This window comes from Salarias fasciatus, chromosome 19 (genome assembly GCF_902148845.1).
Source record: "Salarias fasciatus chromosome 19, fSalaFa1.1, whole genome shotgun sequence".
Lineage (NCBI taxonomy): Eukaryota > Metazoa > Chordata > Actinopteri > Blenniiformes > Blenniidae > Salarias > Salarias fasciatus.
The window spans coordinates 11,881,440-11,901,415 of record NC_043763.1 but is presented as its reverse complement, the minus strand read 5'-3'; the positions used below and the strand labels follow the sequence as shown (position 1 = coordinate 11,901,415).

The 19,976-nt window shown below is 44.3% G+C and overlaps 1 protein-coding gene across 1 annotated transcript in view; it reads left to right on the top strand.

Annotated features, from left to right (window-relative positions):
- The window catches only part of hs6st1a (heparan sulfate 6-O-sulfotransferase 1a), a 58,837-nt gene that overhangs the window by 19,543 nt on the left and 19,318 nt on the right, over positions 1 to 19,976 (top strand). The window lies entirely within an intron of this gene.

Here is a 19,976-nt window from a genome sequence, read left to right as displayed (position 1 = left end):
CACTGAAATACCAACTTCGAAAAAACTTTCTATAAAAGATGTCCTTTGTTTCTTGTTTACTTCCCACTGACAGATTTGTTTGTTGTTGTTGTTTCTTGCTACATTCAGTATTAATATTTAAATACTATCTGTAGACTTACACTCATCAGTAAAATGAGGGATTGTAGTCATCATGTTAGAACCTTTTAATTTCCATTTTATCTTTAAACAAGCTGACATTTTTGGCTGTAATACCACTTCCTTTGCTCCTTTATTTCTCTGACAACATTATGACTATAGAAAATGTGCTATAGTTTTCTGCTCTCCTTTCCACTTAGTTTCACTAAATGAATGCGACCCCATATCATTTGCTCTTAATTGCAATGTGTCAATTTTGCAGAGTTGCCTTTTTTTCTCGGTTTATTTGGTATTAATCGCATAGTTTTTGATTAATTTATTCCAGCGAACAATGTTATCATAAATAAGATGCAACTGCAGAGGCACCAGATTAACGGCTTTCAAAAATCAATCACTGTAGTCTTCGTAGCTCCTGGTGTCACTAAATAAAGCCTACAATTTTTTATTAACTACAAATGTTGCCTCAAATCGATCAGTGAAATTCAGAATCATCAACCTCATCGTGGCACTTTCTTGTATTCATTTTGTCCTCAAACTGTATTTGATACGCAGGCTGGTTTTAGACCGTATCGTTCCATTCCTAAAAGCTAAACTGTGTTTCTGAGAACAATGTTATCATTGACACTTTGTTGCAGAAAAGGAACTACCTGAACACCTTTGGAAAAAAAAACAGCCACTGCTGTCTCTTTGTTTCTCTGTGTCATTGAGCCAAGGCCACAATGTGTCCTCGCTTCTCAGATTTGCAGATTCTTTCCTGCTAAATTGGGCGGTAACTAATATTTTTTTTTTTTGCTGTTATTTTCTCTTTATCTTTTCTTTACACTGCATTAGATACAATGGCTGAAGACTGGGTAATGTTGCATGGCTCCTCTGCTTTAGGATCAACTTTGTTGCTCAGAACAGTGTTATCGTAACAGGAGAGGAGCTACATTAGCTGCATCAAAAAGCAGTCGCCGTCATCAGGTTGACTCCGTCTGACACTGAATCAAGGATACACGGGCCCTTTTTTTTTTTTTGCTTAATTTGATGTTATTGACATTTAACACCATCGGCTTATCGTGTTATCTTTCAATTACATCGGGTACACTGCATAAAACTCTGGCAGTATCACTCTGTTCCTGAGAACCGAGACTGCGGTAACTATGTTGCGAAGAACGGTGTTATCAGAACTATGTTGTAACAGAGAAGCCCTTACATTTATCCATAAAAAAAAGTTAAGTCCTCTGGTCTCATTTTCAACCTCTTAATTTAGGAGATTTGCCTTTTTTTTTTTTAAGTATTGTTTGATGGCGGTATTTCGTCATTTCAAGGGTAAAATTAAGAATACGCTTTCCTGTCATTCACTCTTCATCTTATCTTTAAACCACATTAGATACACATGTCAAAACTTTGGCGGTATCGCTCTGTTCTTTTGCTCCTATATCTCCGCAACTTTGTTGCTTGGAAGAACGTTATCACAACATAACTAAGTCGTATCAGAAGAGGTGCGACGTATTCTGTTTCATAAACCTGCTGCTGTCGTCTCTTTGACTCCCCCGTGTCCCAAGGTGTCACCGAATCAAGGCTACGACACGTCCTTCATTTGAAACTCTTGTCTCGAGCAGATCTTTGTGCTGGAGTCTAAGTGCATTGGCTTGATAGTAAAATGTTGCATTTTAATGCGTTAATACATATGTATGACCATACACGGCGTCCGCTGTCAGCTCTGCCACATCTCCTTTGATTAATTTAACTTTGAGGTGAGAGTGACTCCGTCACACGCTCAGCCAACCGCCGAAAACTCACCCGTACACACACACACGTGGTTTCCACGGAGGGGATGTGGCCCCTGTGGAATCAGAGATGCAATCGCTACCTCCTCGACTCCCTGTCTCTCTCTCTCTCCTGCAGTGTTTTCAGGGTCCCTCCGCATCTTACCTGTGCTCACTCTTGTCATCTCTTCATCTCTCTGTCCCTGTGTGCGTCTCTCTCTCTCTCCCTCTCCTTGCTCCTCTACTCCTTTCCATCAGATAGAAGTCGACAGCTGCCATCAGGCTTATTTCAGGCACTGGCACACACATATCCGCCTGCTCTCTCTTCCCTTTTCACGCTTTCTCCCCATTTGTCACCATCTCCCGTAATTTATCCATCCTTCTGTTTGACTTCATCTGAATATACCTGCTTGTCTGTGTGTGTGCGTGTGTGTTCTAGTGTTGTTGGGTTCGATGAACCTTATGGCGCAAAAGTATTTAAGACAAAAACGACATTGATTCGGACCAGGGTCTAATTCAGTGAATTACACATTGCAATGCATCACAAACCTGTTTGTGCATGTGTGTTTTCTTGTTTTTCTCCCTTCTGTGGAGTCTGATCCGCCTTGCAGATCCCAAAAAAATAGATATTCATAATGTTTCACGTGTATTTGTGGGTTAAAATGTGGCATTTTGGCTAAAGCCTCAAAGAAATTATGGTTATACGTTCAGTCGTGATAGGGGGGGGGAAAAAAAAAAGGAAGAACAACTAGGCATCCTGTCAATAGGAAGCTCCCTCAAAGATGTTTCCCGGAGCGCGTGTGTCCAACCGAGCTGGATCGCCTTCTGAAGCTTTGGCCTTCAACAGTGGAAGATCTGGATCGAGACCAAAGCAAACTGGGATTCGCTCCTTTCCCACTTCTTCTCCCGATCTCCCCCCTCGCCGTCTCTACCTGTCCATCTGGCTGCCCACTCCAGGGAGAGGATTTCTCGCTGCGTGTTTGTGTTTCTCCCCCCTGAGCGCCGGCCTCTTTGAGCACGCATCTCTCATTCATTTATAATGAGATGTCAGGCCTTTTTGTCCCTGTGGCTGCTCAGGCTCCCCGCTTTTGGCATGCTGTTTCTGTCAATCCTCATGTGTCTGTATGTCTACTTGTCCATCTCTCACTCTCCTCCCAATTTACACATCTGCCTTACCTGTCCGTCCGTCCGCCGCTCAGGCTGTCACTCCTTTTGTCAAAAAAAAAATAGGTCATCCAACTATCAATTTGTCCTTCTGACTGGCCCTCTGCCGTGTCCATCTTTCTGAATCCGTCTCGCTGTTGATCCCCTCCACTCGTCAGTATGTCAGATTAATTCTTCTGCAACCCATAAATGAGCCAAGCCTCGGCATTTTGAACTATCGATTTCAATCTAAGTGACTGCTTCGGGATTTTAGTCAACCGTCTCATTGTTTACACAGTGTCACTCTGATCTTAACAAGATGCCCCGGTGCAAATCCTTATGTAACCTTTTTTTCTTTCTTTCTTTCCTTCTTTTATGGCTGTTCTTCATCATCCTTGACTTGGTCTTCCTCCCTGGAGCAGGTAAGACTTTTACTTTTTTAATTTTTAACGCTTCCTCTTCACTTCAGTGGTCACAAGACTCGAGACTTGTTGTTGAGCTGGTTTGTTAATTAAACCGTTTTCACCGCCCTTGTGATTTTCCACACATGGACACTACCTCCTGTTCCTGAGTGGAATACACACACACACACACAGATACACACTGGCATGTCAAAGTAACTTTATTTGCCTAACATGCACTCAATCACAGGTCACACACAAGCACCATGTGTGTTGATTTACTAAACTAGTTAAATGTTAACACGACTTTGAGGGGGCTGAAGGTCTTTGCGCCTGGTGTTTATTCTCCTTCACAGCTTGTTTGCGTGGTCTTCAGGGTGTGTGTGCGTGTGTGTGTGTGTGTGTGTGTGTGTGTGTGTGTGTGTGTGTCTCTTATCCCCTTTCGGGACATTTCAGCTCCCCCCTGATGGGATTGGCCTCTTCCTTCCTTCCATTCATGCCGCCTGTGGGACTGGTTTTGTATTTGTGTGATTTCTTCATAAGTGTGAACATTGTGTAGTCCGTGCTGGTGTGTGTCATCACCTGCAGGATGTTGTTTTCCCTGAGCTGTCTCTTGTGATCTCTTTTGCCTCTGAAGCACCTCTTCTCTAATTTCCCATCATTCCGTATTCTCTCCATCCCCTCTGTTTTTTCTGCCATCCTCTCCCTCTAGTCTCTTATCTCTTCTTTGCAGCGGAGCCAAGTCCAGAAACAGCACCTGTACAAGCTGGTGTTTGTGTGTCTGTGTGCATTTAAGAGTGCATGTGTGTGTATCTGTGTGTGTGTGTGTGTGTGCATTGCTCTCTGGTGCAGTCAAGAAAGGTGTTTCTCCACGTTCCACCGCCCACTCATCCCTTTTGTCCAATTCATTTTTTTTCTCTTTCATTTCCTCTCTTCCCGTCCTGCGTTTCTCTCCAGGTTTTGCTAAACGTGCGTCTCCTTCACCCCTCCTCCCCTCTCTCCAGTGCTCTTTAGTTTTACAATCGAAAATCTTGTGTTTCCAGCTGAGTACCCCACTTCCCTTCTTCACACTCAAGTGTGTGTAAATTCCTCTGCGTGGATTCACTGAGTATTTTCTCAATCGCAAAATTGCATTCTGGGTGGAAAGGATCTCTCAAGCAGGCTCCCTAAATAACAAAATGTAGGAAAACAGTCAATTGAGGGCGCATCCTTTTTTTTATGTTTTATATTTTGCTGTCAAACCACTTCTGCAATTTTTTTTAACTAATTTTAAAAAGAAAATAAGACACATACTTGTATAAATACAAATTCCAAAGCAACAATTACCAAACCTAAAACTGTTCAAAACTCTTCAGCGTTGCAGTCCTTAATTTCTGATTTATCATTATCACCTTATCATTAAGGTGCTGCGCTTTCATGTGCACATAGGATTGCGAGTCCTTTAAAAACGGAGCATGCATGATGGGTACTAACTTCGGCCCTTCCTTGATTCAGGAATGCTAAGTGTCCCTGTCAGTCCCTGACAGCAATGCTGCATTTTTTTTTCTGTTTGATCCACTAATGTCATTAGAAATCAATCCTCTTCTTCTCGGTCCTTCACTTTTTCTTTTTTCCTCTTTGAATTTTTCTCTCTTTAACTAACCTGAAGGCCAACATAAACAGCCCAAACTCTCGAGCGTCCATCACCACTACACCCAGCCGGAGTCTGTTGCTCTGCTCTTCCAGCCTAGCAACCAGAACACAGGCGCAGAGCTTTTTAATCGTCCCGGCATATGGAGTTGGGATAAGAACAGTCGTTGATGGGGAGCAGAGGATACTTGGGGGGTGCTGGACTGTTTTCCACAGATATTTTGTCACAAACTCCTCTTTTCTCCCAGTTCTTGATTTTTTTTTTTTTTTCCTTTTCTTTTTCCCCTTGCCTTGCTCTGTACCTACTGTACACCCGTAGGGAACCAGAAGAAAGGATGACCCAGATAGGGACAGGAAAAAATGAGGGGAAACAGAAGGGGTTCCGGGAGTAAAATAGGAGTAAAAAGTGGAATCGAGCGGCGAGCGGGGAGGCGGGAGAGGAGCAGCGGAGAAATTTACTGGCGGCACCTGCTTCATGTCGGCGCTCCGTCGCAACAGACACATTCATTCCTCTTCCTCATCTCCCCTCAATCTGTCGTCTCTTCCGCGTTCCCTCCGTCAACGTTTTATACCGCCGCCCGTGAAAAGAAAGGATGAGGGAATAGGAGGGGACAGACAAGAACATGTCATGCTGGGAAGAAGGAGAGAAGCATCCCGTGTGTGTGTGTGTCTGTGTGTGTGTGATGGATTCTCAAACAGCATTATTAACTCATCTGGGTTTTACATGAGCCACATCCCATTCAGAGACAATGCACGGTCACACACACACACACACACACACACACACACACACACACACACACACACACACACACACACATCTTGACAGCTCCCCAGGCTCCTATCCTGGAAAGGCGAGACAGGAGAGCAGCGGAGCATGCTGGGATAGTCGAAGGCCCGGACGTTCATCTCTGAGCCCCCCAGCTCAGTTAATACTTAATGTCCCAGCGTGCACGCACACTCCGACACACAAACAGACCCACATATACACACACTACCGTCACGCACAGCCAGTTGTAGTATAGAGAGTCATAAACACTTACGTGCGCGCCCATACACAAAAGGCGTACGCTCACACACACATTCCTAGTATATAAAATATTCAGGAGTCCATGAAATAGTGATGAACATTGATGGAATGAAACTTGCTAATTTAACTGGGACCCGCTCCTTCTTTTGTTAGAAGAGGACGACAGACACAGACTTGAGACTCGGTTACACACTCACTCAGTCACTCAACACACACCTTTCGCCGAATTGATCGCAGCAGGAGAACAAAAGTGACGTCTTATGGGCACCGGAGGGACATTTTCACCAACTGAAGTGTGTGTTTATTATTATTTTTTTTATTTTTCCCAAGCATCTGTCCCATTAGAATGCACTGATGTGTGTAAGTGTGCCCATTGCTCACTTAGTACATATCATAGTCGGAGCGTTTGAATTTTACGGTGGTTTGATTGTAAGTATATATGCATGCAGTGTGTAAGTAGGGCAGCTGTCCTGCTTCCCTCAGTGCAGCAGCCTTAGCAGCGAGTGGGATGTGCAGCAGTATTGCTGTAAAGATTAATAATGCTGGCTGCCGTTTGTAACATTGAGATAGAAGTTTGGTAATCAGTTAATTAAATCAGCTAATTAAATCAGTGTTTGGAGGCGAGCGTGTTTTTCACATTTTGCTTTTCTGAATGGTTGCAAACAGTGGGAGGGAGATAGCGGGGCGTCTCGAGCGAGGGGGAATATGAGGGCCCGTTGAAAGCTGGACATCTTAAACGATAAGGCCGCGGGACTCCGTGAGTCTGAGCGGGACGGTCAGCGTGTCTGCGCTCGCCTGTGCACGTATGTGTTTGTGTCAAGGATGTCCTGAGTGCTTGTGTGTCATGTAGGTGCGTATATGTACATGGGCTTAAGTGCGTATGCTCACCGAACATTATTAGCTCATCTGGAGTCCGTTCTCCTCTCGCGTGTTTAACTTCAGGACTTTCCAACAGCAACAGCCCTACATCCCCCAAGTGGCAAATTGTAAGCGTGCATGGCGCACAGTTTCCACTGATGTCAGCGATTGCATGCAGAATTACCTTATAGTGAAAGTTGTTACACTGAAATGCTTTCCCCTATAACAACCAGCAATAATGTCGTGTTACTCGGCCCTGATTGTGTTCTTTGCTGTGCTCAGCTGTCAGATAGCTGCGGAGGTGAAATAAAATGTTTCCTCTTGTATTCATGACTTGTAATTTAGACAATTACTTGAGCAGCAAGAGTTGAATTAGTGTAAACCTCACATTTATTGCCATTTTCAAAACACAGCTAAGAGCTTAAGACAAACAGTGAGGAAAGAAAGCCATTAGGATTATTGGTATAATGAGATGAAGCTGCTACACATGAATTAAAAGCACAACTGCGGGAGAATAATATGCCAGCACACAGTCGGAATCGAACCAAAACTAAATAATGTGAAAACTTGCCTGCGATAGCAAGTGAATCCGAAGGTGGCACTAATTTTCCCAGCCTCAGCTCCTCAGGCAGTGCGCTGTAAAGCCTGAGAGCCCAGACACCACATCTCGGGCCCAAGGCTTATTACTTGCTGCAGTGCCTTCAAACTGCAGCACATTAAGTCTAAGATAGCAGAGTTTGTATCAGCATTACTCGGTGATTCTATTCGTCATGACTCAGGGCCGTCTGGAGAGGTAACAAGCTCGGACGTTATATGGAGAGAGAGTTCAAATTAAATTACACGTCCGGCTCGCAGCAGCGAGGCCTTTGTGCGAGCATCCGGCCGCTGCGGCTTTTGTACCTGAGCGAGCCCGCTCGCGCACGTGACATCGATCGCTTGGCGAGGTCTCATCCACTCCGGAGAGCGGGGTCCCCCGCCGCTCGGCAGATTGGCACTCCAGATCCCCGCTTGTGTCGCCCTTTAATCTGTCCCCCGCGTCGCGCAATAATCCCTCCCCCGCCGACCTGCGCTGACAGGTGGAGGTTGCACTGGGGTGTCCTTGACCTCCGCTGCACGGTGGGGCCGGCGTGGGACTGGATCAGACCAGATCATACGTGACTCTCTCTGTGCGTGCGTATGTCTCCGAGCCGGAAAAACCTACAGGTCTCAGTGAAGGCTTTTTTGGGATTTTTATTTTCCCGACAGTGAGCGCTATGGATCTCACTGTACCTCCTTTGATGTGCACACTTTTTCAGGCAGGATTTCAACTGATTCAAGTATATTTATATATATATTGCTGTGGGAAATGTTCGCGCGGTTGAAAAGTAAAAGCTGAAGTGAATTTTATCTTTCCCATTAGTCAAGTGGCAGGCTGCAGTGGATTTTGTGTTTGTCCTGGCTCGCTTACAGCTCTCGTACGAAACCGTGGATTCAGTCATTTGTAAGATCACATCACGCTTTTCCAGGAGTCTTGTCTGGCAGGGACTTCCATCTTGCTGTCAGTGTCAGTCAGTCGACAGTAAGCAGAGTAGCATAATGCAGAAGTCTTCTGAAAACACTCAGCCCAGGCTCGGAGAAATAACAGTAACACAGCTGCTCGGGCAAAACTAAATTAAGACTTCATGTTTACTCTCTCAGACCGTCTCGCTGAGACATCTCTGGGAGCTGTTTTTTTATGATGTATGAAAATGAAAGGCTGCCGGTTATTCCTCTTTAATGCACCCGGATATTTTTATTATTGCTGACTGTGTTAAGATATCAGTATAAAGGAGAGGGGCAGCATTTTTTTTAGCGAGACTCACTCATGTTGAGTGATTCCCATTGATGCCGAAGACAAAAAAATAACGAGAACAGATGGATGATAATGTGTGAAAATGCTTTTCAGCGGTTTCGTAATTTTGTGATTTTTTTTTTTTTTTCTTTTTACAACTGTCCTCATGTTTTCATGGAGAAATGCTTTTACTCAGGGGTTTTGCCCCGACGTGAAATTTGATTAACATTTCCTGCGCAAAAGGATGACGAGTGAGGCGGCGAGAGGAAGCCCTGAATTTGTTTTACACACATGTGGGACCGTAGCTTCAGGGCGGGACGCACTCATGATAATAAACATTGGAAAAAATACACCATGTTAACTTATCTTTTCATTAAGTTAAACGAAAATGACCAACACCGCCGCCGCCCCTCCTCGGTCCTCTGAGTTCACACAGTTATTTGCTCAAATTAACAAGTTCAGTCTGAGAGGCTGTGAAGACTAAAGTGGAATATCATTTTAGAGCAAAATACCAAAAAATTGAACTTGATTTCAGGAAGTTAAAAGTATATATGAGCAAGTTCACTCAACAGCAAACGGTAAAGTTGGCGTGCCACACCCTGATAACGGGATTAAACTTGGACCCACTCCTGCATGTGTGCAGTCCAACTGGAATGGGATATGTTCTGCTTTAGAGCTGTACTCCAATTCCTGAACACGAAGTCTAACAACATGTAAAAATATAAGCAGGAGCTCAGCCAAGTAAGGCCGCCTGACTGCAAACACTGTCGGTTGTCAGGCCTCTGGCTGTAGTTGTGTTCCGTGACATGGAAGGTCAGTCGTAAATAGGACGATATCGACAAGTTGAAAGAGTGCAGATCACTTCTGAATTTCGCAGTGGAAAAGTGATTTCAACAATATCGATTACACTCGTGTCCACATTTATCAGGATAGCTAAAACAGTCCCGTTAAATGGCACTTGCAAACATTAGGAATAAATCTGATTCGGTGGAAGAGTGAAGCTGTGGTTAGCGCTGTTATATCACTGCAAAAATGGCCCTGTGATGCACTGATGACCAGCGATTTGGCCAATCTTGGAGTTTCCATGCTCTCTCTGTGTGGGTTTTCTTTGGTTACTTCTTGCCAAATTCAAAAGGCATGCATGTGAGGTTAATTGGTGCCTCAAAAATTGAGTGTGTGTCTGTATATCTCTACATTAGACTGTTAACCTGTCCCGTGTGTATACTGCCTTCAGTCTATTTAGCTTGTATCAAGCATATCTAGAGGAGGAATTGATGAATCTTTAAATCCGTTTAATTCCTGCATGAATAAAATGTGTGTAAATGAGAGTGGGGATCACTTTTGTCTTACGCTTTTGTAGGTTTGGAAGGAAAACAGGCTGGAATCGAGATGTCCATAAGGCAAACACAAAGAAAAGAAGTAGCTTCCTCACAAGTGAAAAGCTTAAACTCGTTATCTCTTTGTATATGTGCTTGAGAAAGAATTAAAAGCAGTCCCCTCTGAGTCTCTAATGCTAAGTGTGCAATGCAGTGCTAAGTAAGGGCTGTACTTTCAATCGATTGAGTAATAGATTAATTACCTAATAGCATCATCTCGGGGGCCTACAGATAAAGATTTGCATTGGCTACATCAGTTACATCTGCTATTACAAAGAATGCCCCTCATTTTCCAGTCTCTGTGCACTAAATGTGAATGACCACATATAAAGAGCATTAATAAATCCAACCTCCGTCGAATAGAGAGGCCATCCAGTGAGGCAATGATGGCCTCTAGCTGAATAAATGGGGAGACTGTCCTTCAGCTGCGAGGCCTGCTCACGTAATCCCCCCCCCGCCCCCCGGAAAGGCAGCGCGTCCGTGTCCTTGTGTGAAGCACTTTCAGACTTCCAAGATACCTGTAGATATCATACTCCACAAGTATTTCTATCTCAATGCTGTGGGCCGTAGCTGATAGCCTCAGAGACAAACCCACCGTCACCCCTGGAGAGCCGAGACTACCCTAATAATCACATAATAAATGCCAGCGGCTCAAAGGCTTCGGGCTGCATGATAGTCGAGAGCTTTTTAAACGTCTCCTGCAGGGGTGATTAGTAATGTGGTCGTCCAGTCTGAATTCTCAGACTGAATGTCTGCTGCTGGAGCTGAGGTGTCCTTGTAGCTCTGTGATCGATTCAGATTTGAATTATATCGCTCTCTCTCTTCCTTACCTCAGCCGAATCCTCGCTCATCCTCCCAGCTGTGCATTATTGAAACAAAAATAACATGACAAAGCTAATCCTTGGATCGCCGTTCGTTAATTTCCCTTTCCCCCAGCTGTTTTTCCTTGACTGCTGTCCATCAACTATTTGTAACACAAGATAAAAATTCAATTTATTTGGTTTTATTTAATTTACTGGCACATTGTGTCCATAATTGAAGGTGAACGTATAGGTGAATGTCTCTGACGCAAACTTGGACACTCTTATCAGTTCTGTTCTGTTTGTGCAGGTTTTAGCGTTTCTTTATGTCCGTCTGCTGATTTTCATTGTGCCCTTTTTCCTGTTTTCGTCTATACTTTGTGAAAACAAAGCCCCCAGGCCCTGCTTTAAGACTGACTTTGGGTCTCTGTGAGGCTTCAGTAAATGTAGCAAACCCTGTAAAATTCATCATCATCATCATCATCGTCTTCATCAGCACTGCAGACCCCCTGGCGATGAGCTATGAGCTATGCTTTACTTCCGCCACCCCCGCCCCTTCTATTTTTCCAGCTGGCCCCTTTTTCCCTGCAGGCTGCATCCAGCCCGATGGCTATGGATTTGTAGTCGATGGCATCCTGTAGTTCTGTATTTGCGGTCGCTTTGTTTTAACCCTGCGGTCACAGCGTTCACCATATAGGCCCCATGCTATCATGGGATTATTGCAGAATGAATCAATTCAGATCACTGGGAGTTTTTCTGCGAGCGTTAAACTTCAGCGCTGGGCCACGTGTGCAGTGATTTGATGTAAATTCCATAGCTTGCAACAGTGCGGTTGGTTGTGGAGTTGATGGGGAATCCATGTCTTTGTTTTTGAAGCTCACGTTTCTCTATCTTCTCTCTCTTGACAAAGAACGTGATGTTTATGGTTTTACCACCGTTCCCTTCACCAGTAATGACTTCAGTCTGTACGGTCACTGTTTAGTCTTAGGTGCCACAAAATTGTTCACTTGTTTATTTCCTCGATTGCCAAAGTATAGCTTAGTCCTAAAGTTTTTGCATTTTTAGCAGTAAGTCAAAAATACCAAAGGTACCTAATGGGTACCTCTTTGTTCTTGAGTACTACATTTGATTTGAAATTGTAAATAAGTTGTAATCTTTGCCTAAAGTTCATTGCTGCTACATTTACTTGAAATAGAAATTACGGTAGTTGAATGAAAACTGGTTTACCAATTCATTAAAAAAAGCTGCAACCGATGAAGTTTTGAATAATTACTGAATATTTTCCAATTCCCACCACTTGAAAGTGAATATCCTCTTGTTCGTTTGACCCATTTGGTGATTATCTGAGTATTTTTAGGTTGTTGAACTTTGGACATTCCAAACTGTTTTCACTTTTGACCCATGAAGACGAGAAGATAAATAAATAAAAAGAATAATTTTGCGTGTGTCTTTTCCCCTTGTAATCTGTCTTCATAACCATGATGACATTAGATTGTTGCCTTCCGCTCATTTAATGTATCGGCTGACAGTTTTCCAGCTGTGACACATCGGTTGCTCAGTGTTACCCTTTGGAGTTCTCCCATCAGTGTTTGTTTAAAAGTTTGAATTTCACCATGGAAACAGCCATGAAGAAAACAAAAGATCACTCGATATGATCAAACAGTCAGACGCTCCCACCTTTGGATGACATTGTTTTTCTCGACAGCTGTTTCCACTGCAAGAAATGAGAGAAACCAGCAGATTGCATTGCGTCAAGCTTCAAAGTGGCATTTTATGTTGGGACGCGGTGTTGTAGGAAAGCGTTTGTTTCTCATTGCCGGCTGTGAGCGTCTGATGTATCTATCCTAAAGTTCTTTGCAGATTCACTGTGTTTTCTTTACACTGCTGCCAAATGCTGATTGAACATGAGAGCAGAATGGAACGGAACAGATTAGAAACCTACAGTAGAATTCTAATTCTCTTCATCTAATGGCCTACAGTAGAGTCAGAGTAATGTGAAAAGGATTAGCGCTGGGATGAATGCGCAAGAGGAGGGAGAGCGAGCCTGAGATTACAATGAGAGCTTTGTTTCTCCAACTATCGAGCTGAGGTTTCTGCAAGGATCCATTATTCTTGCTTTGATGCCGCTGTCTCAATGAAAAGTAGTTGGCGGCGATGCATTGTTTCAACAGCAAAGGGGATATCACTGCAGTGCTATTCAGCATAATTTAGCCTACCCCTCCTCCCTCCCTCCCAACCCACACCCCTAACTCACTCCCTGGCTGCCTCGTTGTGACTCCGCGCAATTACCTGCGGCGCTAAATCAGAGCTTGACAGCAGTGGCTAAATATGGAGCTTCATGCCCACCTTCACCTTATCAAACTTTCAGTAGCTTGCCAGGCAGAAAGCTCTCCAAAAAGAATGGAAGCCCCTGATAAACGCCCCGATTACCCAGGACGACGATTGTCACGGGCACCGTTTGTCAGCTATATGGGTTGGTTGTCAAGGAGCAGACTGTCAGAGACCGAGGAAGTCGGGGACAATTAGAAGATGCGTGATTTATGGCACGTGCTAAAGAATGGAGCCGCTGCGGCATTTGGCGGGTGTCAAGCCGCCTGAGCTTCTCAATCCACGGCCGTGCGTGCTCCCGTGTGCATGCAGTCGGACGTGTTGATATGTCAGGGTGTGACGGATATTCCTGGCTTGGCGCTTGCAAACATCATTTCCCATCACTTCGCTCAGCACAGATGTTCGACCGTGCTCGCCCAATCATACACTCGCAGGCACGCACGCACACACACACACGGCGTGAAGCACTATCCCAGCTCCAGCTGTTCCAGCAGTTAGAGGGACATGGTAGATGCTTCTGTTAGAGAGCTGCAAATCCCCACAGAGGGAGAGAAAAGAGATGAAGTGAGCGATGGATAAGGAATGAACCGGGAGGGATGAACAATGACCCTGGCGCTGCAGAGAGGGAGGCTGGGATTGCGCTCTGGCTCTGGCAAGTCTCAAAGCAGACATTCTGGACATTTCTGGATCCAGCTTCAGAGGTCTTAGTGGAAGCGCAAGGGGAGAGGTACACACAGCGGAGGCCTGTGGGGGTTTTGAGGAGAGGTCTTGGACCGGGTGATGAATGCTGGCGGAATGCTCCAGGAATGTCGGACGGGGCTTTTTAGAGGCGGACTGCTCAACAAGGGCAGATGTGGCCCCAGGGGAAATCACAGGATCATCATTCCACCACTGCTTACCTTTTTCCCTCCAACACACACACACACACACACACATACACACACACAATGACCCGCACACACATTCCATTGGAACTTTCTCCGCAGTGCAGCCATCAAGGGGAAAAGTTTAAGGGGGAATTTAACCTCCAGCTGTGGAGCAGTGGTTAACTCCAACCTTTGCAGATGGTTTTATTTACTTTTTACAAGGATTTATGTTTGCGAGTTTGAAGCTCCTGCCAGCTGCTGGTAGCACACTGGAGGTTAAATGCTGTAAAACAAACTGCAGGCTTGGTGGAAACCCTTGCACAACAGCAGCACGTCTGACCTTTCCAGAAGTCTGTATTTTACTCATTCAATCCCCCTCCTGTGTTTCTCTGTCCCGTCACCACTCCCAAGGGGGTTCGGGTGTGAACCCAGAGGGTTGCTGTCCAAAGGCTCGTGTAGGTAGATCGACCCCCTGCTCGTCAGACAAGGCGGCACGGCGTCGGCTAGACGAACAGACTTGTCCTGCGGGCTTTTGGAGCAGTTAGCGCTCCCTACATGTCTTCGGGGTCAATCTTTTTTCAGCGGTTAGTAATGTTTCCTGTTACACGGGGATGAACCAGTGTGGGTGGATTAACAGATAATAGGCAGTAGGAAGACATGGGAAAAAGACACAGGGAGCTTTCAGCGTGGTGACCCAGTGTGGGAGGTTTGCAAGCAAGCTCTGATAAGGGCCAGACTGCTAACTGTTTCCTCCAGTTCCTCCTGAATGCTAATCAGGACGAGCAGAAGACAAGATTGGCTGGATTCTCTTATTTTCTCCATAGAGCGTCTGCCGCTTCACTCCCCTATCCATCTCTTGTCCTCTCCTTTAGTTCTGTTTTCCTCTCGTCTCCTTCCCTTTTCTTTGCTGCAGACTGAGCTGAGATAGCTGTTACAAGGCTTTGCCGGTTTAGCATGAAAATGAGGGAGAGCACTTGGCTCCTCAGTGTAGACATGTTTTCTGTGTGTGTTGAGTGCGCATTTGACTCACCATATGGAGGAGCTTCATTTGCATAGTATATTGTTCCCCTGGCACATGGTCCCCCGTGAGTTTTAGTCTTAATACACTCTCTCGTAAGCAGCACGTGAATCAGAAACTCTTCACTATGACCTCGACTCTCAGCCCGGTCTCCTCTTTTTTTTTTCTTCTTGTTGCTCCCCACTATCACTGCATTTGATCCGAGGATTTGTTTGGGATTCTCCGGGATTCGCCCTGACTCTCATTTTATCGGTGTGCCTGCGCGCCCGCCTGTACATGTTTTCTCTGGCTGGGCACATGAATATAATTGCATATCAGCCTCCACCCACACAGTCTTTGATATCTTCCAAGAAGACACAAAAGTGTATTGTTAGTTTTAGTGAGGGTGGGATGTGCTGCCACACATTTGCACACACACACGCATACACCAATACTACTACTGCCATGTAGACATCCCATTCACTAATATCCGATCCAAAACATAGAACTTGGCCGTTACAATGAAAGCGCAACCCTTTTGTTCAGTGCAGTGTGCAACATGTTATGTTTTGCGAAGCAAATCAGAATGAAGGCGAAACCACATGCACACAGTCCAAACCAACACTGTGACAGATTTTGGAATAGACTCTGAAATTTTTCCTTTTCAAACAATTTGCATAATTATTAGTTGTTTTATGACAATGTTTTTGCTTTAAGCCTGCAAGCATGATTTATCTTGATTGGTGTGATGCTGTTGTTCATGCAGGCATGAGCACATGTGGGAAAACTGTTCCTTTATAATAAAGCAGGATGACATGTTGACACTTCATCTTACCATGTTGTCACACTTACTTTTTGGATTACATAATAATGAGACGTAGTGCTCCCTTTCCCTGGTTTCAAAAGATTCATCACAGTAAGTTTGCAGTCACACTTTTTATTGTACATATAATATTTCACGATAAAGATTGTTATTAATAAATCTGCATTGCGATGAATGTTTTTGGCCAAATTGCAGAACTTTACCCTGTAATGAATAGTACTTTCTGGAAATCCTAATCTGTGGCAGGATATTTTGTATATATTATATTTCTTCAAGCTTTTTCAAGAGAGGAAACATAATGTCAATACACTGAAGAAGATGGTATTGCAGAATGAAGAAATTCTCTTATCTGCCAACAAAAACAGCCACACACGAACCCATCAGACTTTTAGCAAGTGCTTAATAAGTGATTATTCGGGTCATTTTCTGGTGGCAGTATCGGTCAATCTGTTCATCCATCTGACTTTGTCAAACTGAGGTTTTGGTCTTGAAGCGATCCAGTAATACAAAGGTACAAAGGCAGGGTCATCAGTTAACTTCACGTGTATGTTTTTGGACGACGGGAGGAAACATGAGCGCCGTGAGAGAGTAAAAACCTACATACCATTTGCAACCTCCACACAGAGAGGACCCCAAGCTTCCAGTCCAACCAATTATTTTCTTGCTGTGGGGCGAAAGTGGCAACTGCTACACAACTGTTACCAGGGGTAAAAATGGTGGTTAAAAATTTTAACTTTCTCCTAACTTTGATTTTTTTTGTCGGTTTTTTTATCCTTTTAAACATTTTACAAATTCTAAAGTTTTACTTTCATTTATCACAAAAAAGCTGAGATCCTGTTTGGGGGAACTGAATTTTATTAAAACATTTTTTTTGCTTGCGCGCTGCACCATTTTCTAACTACTTACCTGATCTATTTTCTTTCCTAGCAGCACTTTTCTCCCCCCCTGAGCCGAGGGCTAGTTGGTCCTCTGACCATTAAAGACAATATTTATTCACTTTATATCATCTTTCTCTCCCCCTCTTGAAGGAGCACTCTAGCTCTGACCCTTAGCCTATGTTTACTTTCATTTCAGAGTGTAAGATAAGCCTGTCAGCTGTGATGTATACTGTTATCCCATCAGGCTTTAACTTGTTATTTTTCTCTTCTTTTTGCAAGAGAATCCCAGAGCTGAGGCTCGGTCTATGCCGAAGGAACTGCAGCGCCTTATGCCAGTTTAGTTCTATAAGGCAAACGGGTGGACTTCTTGCCAAATCCAAACAGGTGGCACAAATTGCGAAAGAAAGGCGCAGTAGATGCCGGCAGACGCTGCCAGGTTCCAAATTAATTTCGCATTGATTTATTGATGTAGAAATGTTCCAAATACAGACGTTTACATTTGTCATGCATTTCACTTCTGACTAAACCTTTCTGGGTGGGGTCCTGGGCTTCAGTGTTTAATGCTTACTGACGACGGGAATGCTTATGGGAGCTGTAGCTCACACACGCACATTCACACACACGCTTGCCCCGCATGTACGCCGTGCGCTGCCGAGTTCTGAATGTCGGGGGTTTGATGCTTGGTAAGTTTCTTTCTCGAATCGCTTGTTGAGGAGCGTTGCCAGGCGGACAGCTGCTCCAACTCCACATTCCCCCGCATGTGATCCCAGATTGGAAACTCAGGGGAGCGTCTGCCTGGGATGTACTCACACACACACACACATACACAGTAAAAAACACATGTAGTCAGAGGCCTACATGCACAAGCTTGCACACACACACACGTGCAGGGTGGGGGCTGGAGAGGCTAGATGTCATGGGCCTTATAATAGAGGGATGCCCTGTTAAGCTGCTTCACACCAGAACCCAGAAAATCAAACTGTCATATCAATGAGCAGCTCACCCTAAAAAAAGAGAGGAGAAGGGAAAAAAAAATCCCCCCTTTCGTCTGCATGTCTCTCCTCTTTTCTATCTCCTTCCCTCCTTTTTCCCATGCCTTTCCTTAAAGCAGGTTTGAAGTTTCGGGGCTGTCAGATGCGGCTTTTCAATTATTTCCAGTATCATGTGTAATGCTTTACGATAGAGAGAAAAGAGAGAGGGGGATGAGACCAGAGGAGAATGTTGGATCTGGCAGGGCAGAGCTGTTTGTGGCGACCTAAATGGAGATCTAATTCAATTTCGACCATGTCCAAAGGCCAGGTTCCTTCACTAAAAGCCTGCTTGCATCAAATGCAAACACAACATCTGTTTTTTTTTTTTTTTTTAATCCCTTTCTTCTTTTCAGTCAAAGACAGGAACATCAAAAAGGGCTTGGACTTTGATGCCCCCACAAGCCTCACATCTTCTGCTCCTCTTTTTCTAATTTCTCTCAAAAGGTTATTTGATAACTGCCCTTTCTGCTGCCCTCTATGTTGGATTTTGTGCAGAATTAATGTCCTTTTGAATCTCTGAATGCACAGTCAATATGCACCCAACAGATGGTGTGTGGCTCCTCTGCTTTCTCTCTTTCTCTTTTTTCCCCCCTCCTCCTCTGTGCTAGCCAGTAACAATTTGCTGCTCTGTGTATGTTAGCTGCATGTTGCTGTCCGCGTGATTCTTCTGCTCTCTTTCTCTCTTTGTCGCAGATGCAGCCTGAAATCACGTCTGTCACACTGGCCTTAATCTCAGGGTTAGCAGCTGCCAGTTGATTGTGTGTGTGTGTGTGTGTGTGTGTGCATGTGTGTGTGATCTTGTGTGAAGACTACAACGAGCTTTTGAAATCCCCACAGTGCTCTGGTCACCTGAACGTGTAAACGTTTGTTTTAAGCCACTGGTCGGTTCTTGATTGAATAAAATCACATTGCTTCTCACTGTGACGGAGACCACTTTTATTATTTAAGATTCGTTTGATAGCAAAAGCCTGATGTCGCAATAAACGCCACATAAAGTTAACATTTCTAACAAATAACAAAACTGTCCTAAAAGCTTAATACTAGCATGATTAATTCAATTAATTTAAAAAAAAAAAAAAAAGAGTTGGTGTAAAACACACAGCTAAAAGTGATTCTTACCGTCACCAACTTTCGCAAAATATGGCTGAAATCAATGTTTTCCTCAAGCAGCAGCCGCAGCAGCGAGTCTTACTAGAGTACCCGTGAGACGTTCAAGGACACCTCTGAGTGTCAGTCATTCAAGCTTACAGTAAACATGGTTATTGTGTGAAACAGAGAAAAGTGTCTCAAAAATAGACTTCAGCTTATGGTTGAAAGTCGAATAAAAATAACAACTGAGATACCAAGGTATGTTTCAAGCTAACTATTCAGGATGTTTTTGCCAAAATATTTTAATTAAATGTGTATGTTTTTTTTTCTATTGGATTGAAAAATAATAACTTTACTCGTCATGTCAGACTTGATTGAGCCACTAAAACCCTCTCATTTTTCAAAGAAATCGTCCAGCTGCTCCTTTAAGAAGAGAACGAGCCTGGCTAAACAGATTGGAAGTGAGAAAGGAGTAATTGAGGACAGAGGGAAGGGAAGAAGTAAAGATGCCGCGGCCTCGCAGCTCATTGGAGGCAGAGCTGGTGCTGTAAGCTTGAGTTACGCTGCGAGACAATGGGCTTCTTTCACCCAAACTCTCACACATGGAGACACACACACACACACACATACACAACACACAGAGCCTTTCTGTCTCTATTACTGTTGTTGCTTCTGTTGCACAATATTTGGCAATTATTATTTCATTATGCCCCCCTCGAGTTCCTGCTCTCCTGCCTCGACAACCACTGCCGAGTAGAATTTTCATGGATTCGTTGTTGGTGTGCGTGTGTGTGTGTGTGTGTGTGTGTGTGTGTATACACGTGCGTGTGCTCACTTCCTTGTCACACGTATCGAGACTGTACCATATGATTGCCTGTGATAACAAAGGGTAATTTCAGCAGTGAAATCCCTCTCACATTGTGTCTGCGCATTGTGGCCGCATAATGAGAGAGAGCGGGAAAGGACAAAAAACCTGGGGAATGTCATCTTTATTCTGTAATTCCCTGGAATTTTCTTTCCCATTTTCCCTCTCTGCCTCACTCTTGCCA